The sequence below is a fragment of the Oncorhynchus masou genome, chromosome 21, assembly GCF_036934945.1.
Source record: "Oncorhynchus masou masou isolate Uvic2021 chromosome 21, UVic_Omas_1.1, whole genome shotgun sequence".
NCBI classification, from domain to species: domain Eukaryota; kingdom Metazoa; phylum Chordata; class Actinopteri; order Salmoniformes; family Salmonidae; genus Oncorhynchus; species Oncorhynchus masou.
The window spans coordinates 12,575,061-12,589,384 of NC_088232.1; the positions used below are offsets into that span (position 1 = coordinate 12,575,061).

General features: G+C 41.4%; 1 protein-coding gene across 5 annotated transcripts in view; it reads right to left on the bottom strand.

The window, feature by feature from the left end:
- LOC135507813 (transmembrane protein 131-like) overlaps positions 1 to 14,324 on the bottom strand; it is a 118,512-nt gene that overhangs the window by 73,160 nt on the left and 31,028 nt on the right. The window lies entirely within an intron of this gene.

Here is a 14,324-nt window from a genome sequence, read left to right on the forward strand (position 1 = left end):
AGTATGAGGACATTTGAGCAGTCTTGAAAGAACTGGCACATTTTCTGACTGGCGCTCGCATTGTTGTTTTCATTACAAATAATAACTTTGGACATGTGTATGTTGCTATCAAAGTAAGTGCCTTATTTTCTGTATACCGTGTTGTTTCTACTGTAGCATACAGTATGTATGTATGAGAGTAGGGTTGCAAAGAGTCTGAAAGTTTCTGGTAAATTTCTGGAATTTTTCCATACATTTTGGGAATTTTGCTTAAACTCATCTAAAAAGTTAGCTTTATAACAGTGAACCTTTTTGGTTAAACTATCCCCAATTCAATGGAATTGCAACCCTCTGCATACACAGTGCATTCTACCATCACGTGTGCAGTGCACTCTTCCATCACATATACAGCAGATTCTCAAGATCTTGCACACAAATGAGATGCTATTGAGCCCACACTACTACACTGTCTGAGCCAAGGTGTACATGCTTTCTGGTAAATTTTGATAACAATACTGGGTGGGGTGAATATATTTTATGACATACATGATTTTTTGTTAACTAGAATACAGCAAAGTGTTTAAATAATTTCTGACTTGTTAACAATTTTTGCTAGTTAGTTCTTGCTACCATTTAGGTTTTAGCTTGCTTGAGCTTGCTAACGGAGGACTGTTAATTCACCTGTCTCCATACATGTTTCATTTAAAACATTTATCTTACATAGGAGTTGTTTAATCTAAATGCTTAACTACATGCCTGTACATGGAATTGTATTTGTTTGTTTTTTACAAATTCTTCTAGTCTTTACAGGAAAATGCCACGGGCACTTTCCCGTGGCATTTTGTGCGGAGACATTTCACTGCAGCCAATGTAGAAGCTGTGTACATTTGCAAATACTGTGCCAAATCATATGTGAAATGCAACAAAGATGCAGAATCATCTGGCCAAGTGCATGAAGTTCCCTCAGCGCTCACAAACAAGCAACCTCTGACAAAAGTCCCTCAACTTCTATTCGAGGTGAAAATGATGAACAAGACACGTTATCGATAGCAAAAGCTCATGGTCCTGCTGGAATCAGAAGGTTTTTTTCACTCAACAGAGGAACGTAGCCAGAGAAATGCTGATGAATGTCTTGCTCGAGCTGTGTACAGTTGTGGCCAAAAGTTTTGAGAATGACACAAATATTAATATTCAAAGTCTGCTGCCTCAGTTTGTATTATGGCAATTTGTATATAGTCCAGAATGTTGTGAAGAGTGATCAGATGAATTGCAATTAATTGCAAAGTCCCTCTTTGCCATGTAAATGAACTGAATCCCCCCAAAAAAAATTCCACTGCATTTCAGCCCTGCCACAAAAGGACCAGCTGACATCATGTCAGTGATTCTCTCGTTAACACAGGTGTGAGTGTTGACGAGGACAAGGCTAGAGATCACTCTGTCATGCTGATTGAGTTCGAATAACAGACTGGAAGCTTCAAAAGGAGGGTGGTGCTTGGAATCATTGTTCTTCCTCTGTCAATCATGGTTACCTGCAAGGAAACACGGGCCATCATCATTGCTTTGCACTAAAAGGGCTTCACAGGCAAGGATATTGCTGCCAGTAAGATTGCACCTAAATCAACCGTTTATCAGAACTTCAAGGAGAGAGGTTCAATTGTTGAGAAGAAGGCTTCAGGGCGCCCAAGAAAGTCCAGCAAGTGCCAGGGCCGTCTCCTAAAGTTGATTCAGCTGCGGGATCGGGGCACCACCAGTACAGAGCTTGCTCAGGAATGGCAGCAGGCAGATGTGAGTGGATCTGCACGCACAGTGAGGTGAAGACTTGTGGAGGATGGCCTGGTCATTTTCTCTGATGTATCCCCTTTCCGATTGTTTGGGACATCTGGAAAAAAGCTTGTCCGGAAAAGACAAGGTGAGCGCTACCATCAGTCCTGTGTCATGCCAACAGTAAAGCATGCTGAGACCATTCATGTGTGGTTTTGCTTCTCAGCCAGGGGGGTGTGCTCACTCACAATTTTGCCTAAGAACACAGACATGAATAAAGAATGGTGCCAACACATCCTCCGAGAGCAACTTCTCCCAACAATCCAGGAAAAGTTTGGTGACGAACAATGCCTTTTCCAGCATAATGGAGCACCTTGCCATAAGGCAAAAGGCGGATGGACAAACAAAAACCCACAAATTATGACAAACTCCAAGCATTGATTGTGCAAGAAGTCTACCATCAGTCAGGATGTGGCCCAGAAGATAATTGACAGCATGCCAGGGCGGATTGCAGAGGTCTTGAAACTGAAGGGTCAACAGTGCAAATATTGACTCTTTACATCAACTTCAAGTAATTGTCAAAAAAAGCCTTTGACAGTTATGAAATGCTTGTAATTATACTTCAGTATTCCATAGTAACATCTGACAAAAATATCTATAGACACTGAGGCAGCAAACTTTGTGAAAATTAATATTTGTGTCATTATCAAAACTGTATGTAACTGGTTCACCTCTGATGCTCTCAGGCAATGTGTATTGGAAGAGATTTCTGAATGTTCTTTGCCCAGCATACACCCCTCCAACCACACATGCTTTATCTACTCATTTGCTGGATGCAGAGTTCATCAGAGTTCAAGTGAAGGTCAAGCAAATAATAGAGAAAGCAGAATGCAATCATCTCTGATGGGTGGTCGAATGTTTGTGGGCAAGGAATAATGAACTACATCATCTCCACCCCTCAACCAGTATTCTACAAGAGCACAGACACAAGGGACAACAGACACACCGGTCTCTACATTGCAAATGAGCTGAAGGCAGTCATCAATGACCTTGGACCACAGAAGGTATTTGCACTGGTGACAGACAATGCCGTGAACATGAAGGCTGCTTGGTCTAAAGTGGAGTAGTCCTACCCTCACATCACACCCATTGTTTGTGCTGCTTGTGCATTGAATCTGCTCCTCAATGACATCATGGCACTGAAAACAATGGATACACTCTACAAGAGAGCCAAGGAAATGGTTATGTATGTGAAAGGTCATCAAGTTATAGCAGCAATCTATCTCACCAAGCAAAATGAGAAGAATAAGAGCACCACATTGAAGCTGCCCAGCAACACTGCTGGGCAGCTGGAGGTGAAAGAGTCTCTCCAAAAAATGGTCATATCAACATTCTGCTGGACAGCCCCATCAAGAGGATCCTCCTGGATGATGTATTTTGGGAGAGAGCGGTAAGCAGCCTGAAACTCCTGAAACCTATAGTAGTAGCCATTGCAGGGGTTGAGGGAGACAATGCCATCCACTCGGATGTTCAGACGCTGGATGTTCAGACGCTGCTTGCAGATGTAAGAGAAGAAATCCGTACTGTCCTGCCCACAACTGCAGTTCTGAAATACATCAAAAAGCGTGAAGACTTCTGCCTGAAGCCCATACACGCCGCAGCGTACATGTTGGACCCCAAGGATGCTGGCAAGAGCATCCTGTCTGGTGCAGAGATCAACAAGGCATGGTGTCATCGCTACCGTGTCTCGCCACCTTGGCCTGGATGAGGGCAAGGTTCTTGGCAGTCTGGAGAAGTACACTTGCAAGCAAGGGCTTTGGGGTGGAGATGCAATATGGCAGTCGTGCCAACATATCTCATCAGCGACCTGGTGGAAGGGACTTTGTGGATCTGAGGCTCTTTCCCCTGTTGCCTCCATCATCCTCCAAATCCCACCAACATCAGCCGCCTCAGAGCACAACTGGTCTTTGTTTGGGAACACACACACCAAAGCACGGAACTGGCTGACCAATAGAAGGGTTGAAAAATTGGTGGCCATCCGGGCAAATTTGAGGCTTTTTGAGCCTGACAACGAGCCATCCTCAACCAGGTTGGAAAGTGACAGTGAAGATGAGGCTTCAGAGTCTGATGTTCAGGAAGTGGACATTGAGGAGGTCCAGGGAGAAGACATGGAAGCCTGAGAGGAAGACAGTCTGGAAACAAAAGCTTTTGGTTATCATTTTACAGATATGTTGAAAACATTTTTGGGAGATGCGATGGATCATTGGGGATCATTCAATATTCAATTTTGTTGTTCAGTGAAATCATCCCATGTGAAGAGTCAACTCAATTAATTTAAGTTCAATTTGTAACTAAATTGTTTTATTTATTCATTAGGATTTAATCATTTGCAATTATGTCTACTTATAAGGTAAAAGGTGTATGTTTCGGACTCCATATGATGTGGTAAATATATCCATTGCAAAAGACATCTACATTAAAATGGTATTAATATTAACTGGCATATATTGCTGTTAATTCCCATATATTCCAACGGAAAGTTTCCACCTCTGAATATTCCCCAAAATGTGCAACCCTAGTATGGAGCATAATGTATGTACAGTTTTATTCACATTTTCAAGTACTGGTGACAAGTAATGCATTCCGATTATTGCATAGATTGTAATGGAAACCTAGGATGTGTGTATAATAGTTTTGGGGTATTTTGTTGTACTGATTATAATGAGCTAATGCTAAGCTATTTGTCAGCTATGTGTGGCGCCATGTTTGTTTCCATTATACATGTCACACCCTGACCATAGTTTATTTGTATGTTTCTATGTTTTGGTTGGTCAGGGTGTGATGAGTGGGCATTCTATGTTGGATGTCTTGTTTGTCTATTTCTATGTCTGGCCTGATATGGTTCTCAATCAGAGGCAGGTGTTAGTCATCGTCTCTGATTGGGAACCATATTTAGGTAGCCTGGGTTTCACTGTGTGTTTGTGGGTGATTGTTCCTGTCTCTGTGTTTTGCACCAGATAGGGCTGTTTTCGGTTTTCATACGTTTGTTAGTTTAATCGTGTATAGTTTCCTTATTTAAATAAAATGAATCACAACTACGCTGCATTTTGGTCCGCTCCTCCTTCCCACAACGAAAGCCGTGACAATACAATGCATTCTGGGTGTCACGTAAACATCTGTCAGAGCAAAGGTGTTATAATGAGGTGAAGGAATCGTTCACTAATCTTGGAGTAAACTTCCAGAAGTGAATGATCATTGACCCCCCCTTTTCCCCTTGAACATGCATAGAACAAACGGACCAAAGTCAGTCTCCTCTTATTATCTTTGGTTGATGGGAAAATTAAATTAAAAAAATGGCGGCGCGTACAAACTACCCATCGCCGGATTACTTTTGATTTTTAGAAAGTGTTTTACTCAATTATTTCGATCAACATTGAGCTCACCTGTGATGTGATGAATTATAAATAGCAATTGCTATTAGCTAATTTATATTGTGGTTTCTGTCAGCCAAAAGTTCTCCAAATATGACCGCTTGTGTTACGTCAATCTTTTCTTAGTAAAACGCTAGGACTAATAATGTAGCCTACATTGTCCGGTTTGGATGATTGTGTATACTGTGCTATTTCTGTGAGTGTCTGAACATTGCATCCAAAAATAAACTGGTCACATTCAGGACATAACTTTGTAAGGACTGTGTGGCAAAATGTTTCTGTGAAAAAAACTGTGTGGCTAAATCAAATGCTGACTGTTGTGTTCTAAATAAACATTCTAATCACACCAGTTTAAGCATATGCTGTAGGATGATCAAACCCTTTTTTTGGTACGTGTGAAAAGGTTAAATAGGGAGCTCATTTGTTTTCAGCAATTTTATCTGATCAAAACTTGTTTTCTTACGTGCTCTCGTTTCTCTGAAGCAGTGATCAATATTGTTTGGAACATCGAATCACAATATCAAGTTGCAATACATATAGAATCATGAGAAACACGAGCATCGCAATACAGGTCCCTGGCAATTCCCAGCCCTACTGGGAAACCAAATGGGTGCACACACCTGATTCCACTAATCACATGGCTTGATGATGAGTTGATAAGTGGGATCAGGTAGGTTAGTGTGGTGTGCTATTGCCAGGGCAAAACCAAAACTGTGCATTGCGCACCCAGTTGGGTCACCAGGACCAGTATTGAGAAACACTGGGCCCTGGGCTATAAGTGAGTGGGCTGGAACATTGACAATTCCATGTACATCAGTTAGGGTAGTCTGTCTGAGACCATGGCAACATCCACCAGATCTAGGATCAGCTTTCCATCCCCTAATCCTTGCCTTAACCATTCGTGGGGAAAATGCTTAACCTCTTTGAACTCTAGGGGCAGTATTTCATTTTTGGATAAAAAAACGTTCCCGTTTTAAACAAGATATTTTGTCACGAAAAGATGCTCGACCATGCATATAATTGACAGCTTTGGAAAGAAAACACTGACGTTTCCAAAACTGCAAAGATATTATCTGTGAGTGCCACAGAACTGATGCTACAGGCGAAACCAAGATGAAACTTCAAACAGGAAATTAGCAAAATTTTTGAAGCGCTGTTTTCCAATGTCTCCTTATATGGCTGTGAATGCGCAAGGAGAGAGACCACAATTTCTGCCATTTCCCCAAGGTGTCTGCAGCATTGTGACGTATTTGTAGGCATATCATTGGAAGATTGACCATAAGAGACCACATTTACCAGGCGTCCGCCCGGTGTCCTGCGTCGAAATTGGTGCGTAAACCTCAGCTGCAATATTTTAATTCAGAGAAGAAACCAGACTTCCACAAGCGATACGTCAATGAAGAGATATGTGAAAAACACCTTGAGGATTGATTCTAAACAACGTTTGCCATGTTTCAGTCGATATTATGGAGTTAATTTGGAAAAAAGTTCAGCGTTTTGGTGACTGAATTTTCGGGTTTTTTTGGTATCCAAAAGTGATGTACAAAACGGAGCGATTTCTCCTACACAAAGAATCTTTCAGGAAAAACGGAACATTTGCTATCTAACTGAGTCTCCTCATTGAAAACATCCGAAGTTCTTCAAAGGTAAATTATTTTATTTGAATGCTTTTCTGGTTTTTGTGAAAATGTTGCCCGCTAAATGTTACGCTAAATGCTACGCTAGCTATCAATACTCTTACACAAATGCTTGTTTTGCTATGGTTGAAAAACATATTTTGAAAATCTGAGATGACAGTGTTGTTAAGAAAAGGCTAAGCTTGAGAGCTAGCATATTTATTTAATTTCATTTGCGATATTCATAAATAGTTAACGTTATGTTATGGTTATGAGCTTGAGGCTATAACTGGATACAGGTTTTTTTCGTAGCCAAACGTGAACAAAACGGAGCGATTTGTCCTACACAAATAATATTTTTTGAAAAACTGAACATTTGCTATCTAACTGAGAGTCTCCTCATTGAAAACATCTGAAGTTCTTCAAAGGTAAATTATTTCATTTGCATGCTTTTCTTGTTTTTGTGAAAATGTTGCTGGCTGAATTCTAGGCTTATAGCTATGCTAGCTATCAATACTCTTACACAAATGCTTGTTTAGCTATGGTTGAAAAGCATATTTTGAAAATCTGAGATGGCAGTGTTGTTAACAAAAGTCTAAGCTTGAGAGCAAATATATTTATTTCATTTCATTTGCAATTTTCATGAATAGATAACGTTGCGTTATGCTAATGAGCTTGAGGCTATAAATAGGATCCCGGATCCGGGATTGCTCGTCGCTGATCCAAGATCAGAGTTTAGGGCACATTCACCCTACAACATCGACCTGAGACTGTGAGTGGGTTACATTGTCTTGTCACCTGCGTCAGACGGTCAGATTTGCGCTCTAAAAACGGATTTGTTGCACAAATAGAGACGAGTGGTTATGGTGAAAAAGAAGCCGATATGAGATAGAGGTAGCATTTTTTTTTAAGAAACACAACACAGCCTACAACATATTGTAATGGGAACTCGTTTAGTACACACATGCTCTTGCTGCGAGCGATTCCCTGATCCACTTCTACGCAGACGACACCATTCTATATACTTCCGGCCCGTCCTTAGACACTGTGCTATCTAACCTCCAAACGAGCTTCAATGCCATACAACACTCCTTCCGTGGCCTCCAACTGCTCTTAAACGCTAGTAAAACCAAATGTATGCTTTTCAACCGATCGCTGCCTGCACCCGCATGCCCGACGAGCATCACCACCCTGGATGGTTCCGACCTTGAATATGTGGACATCTATAAGTACCTAGGTGTCTGGCTAGACTGTAAACTCTCCTTCCAAACTCATATCAAACATCTCCAATCGAAAATCGAATCAAGAGTCGGCTTTCTATTCCGCAACGAAGCCTCCTTCACTCACGCCGCCAAACTTACCCTAGTAAAACTGACTATCCTACCAATCCTCGACTTCGGCGATGTCATCTACGAAATTGCTTCCAACACTCTACTCAGCAAACTGGATGCAGTTTACCACAGTGCCATCCGTTTTGTCACTAAAGCACCTTATACCACCCACCACTGCGACTTGTTTGCTCTAGTCGGCTGGCCCTCGCTACATATTCGTCGCCAGACCCACTGGCTCCAGGTCATCTACAAGTCCATGCTAGGTAAAGCTCCGCCTTATCTCAGTTCACTGGTCACGATGGCAACACCCATCCGTAGCACGCGCTTCAGCAGGTGTATCTCACTGATCATCCCTAAAGCCAACACCTCATTTGGCCGCCTTTCGTTCCAGTACTCTGCTGCCTGTGACTGGAACGAATTGCAAAAATCCCTGAAGTTGGAAACTTTTATCTCCCTCACCAACTTCAAACATCTGCTATCTGAGCAGCTAACCGATCGCTGCAGCTGTACATAGTCTACTGGTAAATAGCCCACCCATTTTCACCTACCTCATCCCCATACTGTTTTTATGTATTTACTTTTCTGCTCTTTTGCACACCAATATCTCTACCTGTACATGACCATCTGATCATTTATCACTCCAGTGTTAATCTGCAATATTGTAATTATTCGCCTACCTCCTCATGCCTTTTGCACACAATGTATATAGACTCCCCTTTTTTTCTACTGTGTTATTGACTTGTTAATTGTTTACTCCATGTGTAACTCTGTGTTGTCTGTTTATCTTGGCCAGGTCGCAGTTGCAAATGAGAACTTGTTCTCAACTAGCCTACCTGGTTAAATAAAGGTGAAATAAATAAATAAATAAAAAATAAAAAACACACCCTATCCCTTACTCTCTCACATCCACTCTCACCAAAAATCAACAAGTGAACTTGTGCTTTCTCTCTCAATGACACACTATGACGGCTAGTATGAGGTCATTTCTGCCACCCTGCTGCGACCAGTGTGATGTTTGTGGTGGCCGTGTGTGTGTGTCACGTCACATCCTAATGAGCACTATGAATGAGGGCTGCACAGCAGGGAGCCGGCAGCTGTAGTGTGTGAGGAGAACCTGATCTGGCCCCGTTGACAGAGGGCCGACATAGCTGTTCAGTGAGTTGACAGCAGAGACAGAGATGGAACCCTAACTAGCTTTAACAATATAGGTGTAGATTGAGGGGTTCACAATGATACATGAAGTTGGCATGCTCAAGTATGCTGAAGTCAGAAAAGGGAGCTATGGGTTAAGTGTGTCATCAACATCAACTCCAATCATCATCCAATAAAAACAGACCCAAGTATACATCAACTGACCACTAACATCACCAGAACGCACATGGAAACTCAAACGCAACACATGGGCTGAAAGACTACCCTACACACACACACCCCTCCATGGGTGATAAGAATCAAATCAACACATTGAAGAAGCCATGTTTTCACACTTCGGGACGGATAACATGCTGGATGGCGAGGGTAAGCTGGAAGCTGGCGAGGTCTCTCCATCAGTTCCAGATTGTCAGTTTCCTGTCGAAGCTTTCAACAGCTGGGATCCCGCCTCACATACTCAGGAAGGTGTGGGAGAGAGAGTTGAAAGAGGCACAGTGGATGGCTACTACTGGGGACTTACTGGATTGTACAGTGTGTACAGATGTAGCGAATGTTATGGACCGCAGAATGTTTGTATGTCTTTTTGGGTGGTGCCTGTTGAGGTGACTCATTTCATAAAGCAGACCCGAAACACTGCTTGCTGTCCTTTCAGTTCTGGTGTCCTACACTGTCCCTCACTGAGTAACAGGCTACACTGGGCCCAACTTCCTGTAGGGATGAGCGATATATCGTGTGGTGTCATATTTGGAATAGGTATTTTGTTTACTTTCTGAATTGACTGGAATTGAAAAGGTACTGACCCCAACCCTGCTAATGATGGAAGCCAACAGTATAGTCTCCTAATGAGATATAATTGATTCGAGTGGAAGCTATATAAACTCAACGTGTCCAATAGAATCCAATCTATCGCACTTCATATCATTATCATGATAATGATGCCATAAAACCCTTGTCCTACTCGAGACTCATGTTCAAAAAGACTTATGTTAAAATGCCTTATTCTTCAATGGTCTGACACACACGCTAACGCACACACCATTTTCCAAGAAAAAGAGACTGAACATATACCATCCCTGAAGCACGCTATCCCACCTGCACAGGTTCTGAATTTAGTTCAAACAGACTCTTTGCAGGTGGTTACGAGTTGAGAGGCATTGTACACTGGCAGCTTCCCCCAGTCATTAACGGAGAGAATAAAATAGGCCATGAATATATTCAGGCTAGGGATGGTTATTCACATTATTAACAGCTTCTCATACCAGTCACCGCCAGCCAACTGCTGCCGCCGCTTATAGCATCCTAGGGATCTGCATCGCTGGCCTGCAATGCGGTGTGCTGTGTGGAGGTATAAAAAGACAACAGGAAAGGAAGGGAGGAGGGAGAGGTGAAGGGGAAAAAGTCCATGCTGTGGTCACAGGGCATTAAGTACATGAAGGGCTTGGAAAAAGAGAAGCTGTTTGCAGTGGATGTCGGACACTGCTGGCATGTGCCTTGCGACAATTGTCTAAAAGCATTTGGAAGGACAAGCCTAAGAAATACACAGGCCAAATCAGTTCACACACAAACACCACTGATTTATAAACACAAACAAGATGGCTGATCTGAGGTAGATAATTACTATTAGCCAATAGCGGACTTTTGTCTGTACATTTTTGTTGAAAGGCCAATAAATAAAACTGCCGCTGGCCAATTGTCCAGGAGAAGAATAAAAAAATCCATTACAAAATAATGCTTTATAGCCAATTAATGAATGGAAATATCAGTCTACGGAAATACATTTGACTGGTCATTCTTATCGGTCTATAGATTAATTAGTATAATTTATTGGAATTAAATTGGTGCGTGTGTACAGTATATTCCTTATGTAAGCTGTCTTACACGCATACAGATACAGAGCCTTTGAGTGGAAATTCTGTTAGATTGCGCAATAGCGCAAGGCCCGGCACATTTCTGAAATGTCCTATAAATTAAAATGTTGCCGGTCAAATGTCTGGCGCCACATTTCCCTAAACGAAACCCTGCTCCAAAAGTGAGACAGGCGATGTCTTATGCAAGCTACATTCCTCCAAAACAACCACTGACTGATGAGTACCCAGTGAGTCAGGAGGCTTGCCACAGCCAGTGTCAAAAATATATAGCCTAGCACAGCCCAAGGCCATTCACTTTGCCAGCCTGATCCTAAAGATGAAATCAAAATGATGAAATCTACATACTGCCCTAAAGTTAACCTTCTCACAACTAGCTTGCGGCATTAACAGCTACATTGACATCAAGCCACACGTAGACTATGGATGTACAACAAGGTACAAGCCAATGCTCGAAAACAACACAACCAGGACAACTAACAACCAACACAACCAGGACTTGCAAGTTTTTGGTATGACAAAATAGGCTACATTGTTAATAACCATTCAAGGTGGTCTTTAACATGTCCAGAGTGTGATCTAATCAGGATCTCATGTTGAAGCTTTATGAGAATTGAGAACATAATGTGCAATCGACATGACACAGATGTACCTTGGCTACATGTATGAAAGAGGAAACAGAGAGCGGCTTGTGGCTTCCAGCCCTTACGCTATAGGGTAGTGTCTGACAAGTACAGTCTTTGCTGAGACATGTTTAACTAAGCAGGAAAAATTGTTGCAGGATTTGCATGGAGTTGAAGGTTACAACAATTAATCTGTCATCCGGCATAACAACAAAGTTCAGCCATCTCCATTTTCACATAATCTGCAATTTGACTAGAAGGAAGAGACATTCGTGGGAATGAAGAGTTTTGGGGAGAAAACGGTTAGGTTGCCAACACCTGAAATGCACCACGGACAGAATGTGCCTGAAAAGGCAAGGCTCTTACGCAACTCAAAACCACCCATCTCTTCAGATACTGAGGTAAATGTATGGTATCTACACTAGAGGTCGACCGAGTATGATTTTTCAACGCCGATACCGATTATTGGAGGACCAAAAAAAGCCGATACCAATTAATCGGCCGATTTTTAAAATGTATTTGTAATTACAACAACACTGAATGAACACTTATTTTAACTTTATATAATACATCAATAAAATCAATTTAGCCTCAAATAAATAATGAAACATGTTCAATTTGGTTTAAATAATGCAAAAAGAAAGTGTTGGAGAAGAAAGTAAAAGTGCAATATGTGCCATGTAAGAAAGCTAACTTGCTCAGAACATGAGAACATATGAAAGCTGGTGATTCCTTTTAACATGAGACTTCAATATTCCCAGGTAAGACGTTTTAGGTTGTAGTTATTATAGGAATTATAGGACTATTTCTCTCTATACGATTTCATATACCTTTGACTATTGGATGTTCTTATAGGCACTTTAGTATTGCCAGTGTAACAGTATAGCTTTTGTCCCTCTCCTAAAGTGGTGTTTGAATGAATGCTTACGAGAATGCTGGTGCCTCCCATCACTCAGTCAGAATGCTCTATCAAATAATAGACTTAGACAAATTATAACATTATTCGGTCATTAATATGGTCGAATCCGGAAACTATCATCTCGAAAACAAAACGTATTCTTTCAGTGAAATATGGAACAATTCCGTATTTTATCTAAACGGGTGGCATCCATAAGTCTAAATATTCCTGTTACATTCCTGTCATAATGGGGAGGCAGGGTAGCCTAGTGGTTAGAGCATTGGACTAGTAATCGAAAGGTTGCAAGTTTGAATCCCCGAGCTGACAAGGTACAAATCTGTCGTTCTGCCCCTGAACAGGCAGTTAACCCACTGTTCCTAGGCCGTCATTGAAAATAAGAATTTGTTCTTAAATGACTTGCCTGGTTAAAAAAAGGTAAAAATTAAAAAAATAATAATAATTACGTAAAATTCTGGCAAATTAGTTTGCAACGAGCCAGGCGGCCCAAACTGTTGCATATACCCCGACTCTGCTTGCAATATTAACACAATTTCACCTGGTTAATATTGCCTGCTAAACTGGATTTATTTTAACTAAATATGCAGGTTTAAAAATATATACTTGTATATTGATTTTAAGAAAGGCATTGATGTTTATGGATAGGTGGAGCAATGAGTCCTTTTTCGCGAATGCGCACAGCATCGATTATATGCAACGCAGGACACGCTAGATAAACTAGTAATATCATCAACCATGTGTAGTTAAACTAGTGATTATGATTGATTGATTGTTTTTTATAAAATAAGTTTAATGCTAGCTAGCAACTTACCTTGGCTTCTTACTGCATTCTCGTAACAGGCAGGCTCCTCGTGGGAGTGCAATGTAATCAGGTGGTTAGAGCGTTGGACTAGTTAACTGTAAGGTTGCAAGAATGAATCCCCGAGCTGACAAGGTAAAAATCTGTCGTTCTGCCCCTGAACAAGGCAGTTAACCCACCATTCGTTCCTAGGCCGTCATTGAAAATAAGAATGTGTTCTTAACTGACTTGCCTAATTAAATATGTAAAAAAAAAAAAAAATTGGCCAAATCGGTGTCCAAAAATACAGATTTCCGATTGTTATGAAAACTTGAAATCGTCCCTAATTAAAATCGGCCATTCCATCAGTCAATTGAAATTAATTCATTTGGCCCTAATCTATGGATTTCACATTACTGGGAATACAGATATGCATCTGTTGGTCACAGACACCTTCAAAAGAAAATGGGCCTCAGGATCTCGTCACGGTATTTTGTGTATTCAAATTGCCATCGATAAAATACAATCGTGTTCATATGCCTGCCCATACCATAATCCCACCGTCACCATGGGGCACTTTGTTCAATGTTGACATCAGCAAACCGCTCGGCCATGTGACGCCATACATGTAGTCTGCGGTTGTGAAGCATGGTTGGACATACTGCCAAATTCTCTAAAACAACGTTGGAGGCGGCTTATGGTAAAGAAATTAACATTAAATTGTCTGGCAACATCTCTGGTGGACATTCCTGCAGTCAGTACGACAATTGCACGCTCCCTTAAAACTTGACTCATCTGTGGCATTGTGTTGTCTGACAAAACTGCACTATTTAGACTGGCCTTTTATTGCCCCCAGCACAAGGTGCACCTTT